Raw genomic sequence first — 2,808 nt, 5'->3', positions numbered from 1 at the left:
TTAATGTTCAACGGCAAATATAACTTCAAGTCTTCTCTTAAATGTCAGCAGGCAGAGTTAACCATCTTTTCCTCCACTCGCTCACAGCATGTTACCACTGTTTCTCTGTGTTTTATTTCATTCTGCTCCACATTAGTGAGAGTCGTTCAGATATCTATCTTACTCCCACCCTGATCCTGCAACCTATGTGAATATCTCGAGAAAGACAGCGATTCTTCTCTTCTTTCTGATTTTTTCCAATCAATGCTTTGTTCCCCTCCAGGCTTTTCCTTATTTTCTAGAGCATCCTTGGGAAACCAAATGATGAACATGAATTGTGTCTTTTCTTCTACATTCCTACCAGTGGGAAGTACCTCACAAGCACGATCCATCAAAAAATTGAGATATCTGCTTTGACATTAGAGTTAACTTGGCTCATCTCAGTTATTCAGAAAAAAAAAGAGAACCAGCTTGCATTTTTTTTTCTTTTTTTTTTTTAGGCGAGGTGACCCTTGGTTGACCTCACAGATTGCAAGGACCTTGTCAGCTTACAATCCCTTATTTCTTTTATTTTTTCGCCTACAGCTGCTGGTTTTCCTAGGTGGTCTCCCATCCAAGTACTAACCAGGCCCAACTCTGCTTAGCTTCTGATATCAGATGTGATCGGGCTTGTTCAGGGTGGCATGGCCATAGACTATTCTTTCTTTTTCTGTAAAAAGAAGACTTTCAGGTCTAGTTCCCAGCATGTTATTTCAATTGCAGTTCAACAATATTTACTGGCCTTCCTAGATGTCAAACACCTAGGTCTTTGTTTTGTCCTAGTTAGGTCACTACTTCCTCTGTCCAAAATTAAGGCTTCCCCATGCATTCCTAGAAGTGTATGTCTTATCTGCTTCCTTTCCCAAGGCCTCTGGCAGCTTTGCACAGTGGCTAGAGCTTCTCATGCAGTTCCTGATATTGTTCCATGTCCTTTTCAAAAGGCAGGGGAAAGCAAAGGATTTGTCTGTTACTAAAGGTTCACAGTTGCAGGGGTTGGAGGTTAGGGAAGGCAGTGACTAACTAGCAAGTGAGAGTCTTTTTCACTGAAATGCTGTTCAAGGCCTTTTCTACTCATAAAGACAAAGACATTGTTCTCCTTGGCATTGTAATCTTAGCACCTATCATTTTGCATATCACGTAGTTGGCAATTGATAAGCACTTGTTGAGTAAACAAAGGAGATCAGCTGCTATCTCTTCCAAGAATCCTTCATTGGTCTACTGAGTAGGATTGATTACTTCCTCCCTTGTGCCCCACTGTACCATGCACCCTCCTTCTCTTATTGAATTTCTCTGAGTGAATGGCACTGATTCACATACTGTAGATTTATCTTTTTCAGTGATTCCTTAATAGCAAGGTCTGTTTTAGGTATTTTAGTATTTCCAATAACAAGTAAGCACAAAACTTAAACAAACAACCCTGTGAAACTGCTGCATATTTTCTGTAAAGGTATCATTAGTAATGTTATTCATTACATTCACAGTATCCTTTTTAGAAGATATCTCTAGAAATTTCTCTCTGTAATTATATACAGAATACATATTTCTCTTAGACAATATTTTTGCTTGCATTCAATGAACACTATTTTTGTGTCTTTCCAGTTATATTTGGACCCACAGATAGTAAGGACTTAATGACAAATGCTTTTGTATTAACATTTCTCTTGGTTCCAATTTAGATACCTATCATTAATTTTCCTTTATATTTCCCACCTATTTCAGACATATGCTATTAGAGTATCATATAACCTTCCTTATATCTTTTAGAATTAGGTGGAGTAAAAGTAAACACTATGGATGAAAAAAAAAGGGGTTCTATGGGAAGTAACCTTACAGGGTAATCTGATCATAAATTCCTAACTAGGCAAGTCATAGTGGTAGTCACACCCCAGGCCTATAACTTCTTTAGTAAAAAACTTACCTTTGCCTTAAGCAAGCCCTGTCCATTGTTTCTGTGCATCTAGGGTAATACACCTTTGAAATAGCTCCTTCAGACCCCTCCTTCCAAAGTGTTGGAGAGAACATAATCTTAACTATCCTGCAATCCCCTTCTTGCTTTTTTTCTGCCTTCATGTAATCGTCCTTCTTTTCTCCCTCTTAATCTCAAAAATGTAAAAAGAAACTGCAAACTGTTATTCTCACAAGGATTTTTTTCAGTATGTTGAGATCTTGTTTCCTGAAGTATCCTCTGTTTGACTCAAACGCTTATAAAAATTCTCTACAGGTTTGAACATTTTTTATGTTGACAACACCTATAAAATATGTGTAAATTAAATTTACTCTTTTACGTAATGACATTGAGCTAGGAACAATTGATATATCAGAACTGAATACAGCACATTGCCCTAATTCCTTTGACTTGAAGTTAAAATCAATGGAATTTGGAATGGATTAAATAGGAGAGTAAGGAATTGGGTGGTGTCAAAGCTCATGCAACTGTTTGAATGGTGCCATTCTCTGAATTGGGAAGGAGGGAAGGAAGGCCAGATTTGGGGAGACATGGACAAAAGGATTATAATGTAAATAATAATAATTATAACAAATAGCCATATAGCTCTGTGTGCTTCACGAAGCATTCTAACACAAATAAGAGTTATAATAATGAACATTTGTATAGTGTTCTAATGTTTATAAAAATTATTTAATTTGTTTCTTACAATAAGCCTATCTGTTGGCTAGGGCCGATATAACATCATTCCCAACTTGCAGATGAGGAAGCCAAGTTTCAGAGGGACTAAAGGACTTAGAAGGCATAGCTGGAGGGAGATCTAAGGTGTGGGGGTTCTGGTTTGC

General features: G+C 37.4%; 1 pseudogene; it reads right to left on the bottom strand.

Moving 5' to 3' along the window:
- Nucleotides 1–555: 555 nt before the first annotated feature.
- LOC111743241 lies at nucleotides 556–674 on the bottom strand (annotated as a pseudogene).
- Between the last annotated feature and the right edge of the window lie 2,134 nt (nucleotides 675–2,808).

This window comes from Pteropus vampyrus, unplaced genomic scaffold, assembly GCF_000151845.1.
Source record: "Pteropus vampyrus isolate Shadow unplaced genomic scaffold, Pvam_2.0 Scaffold109, whole genome shotgun sequence".
Lineage (NCBI taxonomy): Eukaryota > Metazoa > Chordata > Mammalia > Chiroptera > Pteropodidae > Pteropus > Pteropus vampyrus.
The sequence above is the reverse complement of the archived record's forward strand: the minus strand, read 5'-3'. Positions and strand labels throughout refer to the sequence as shown.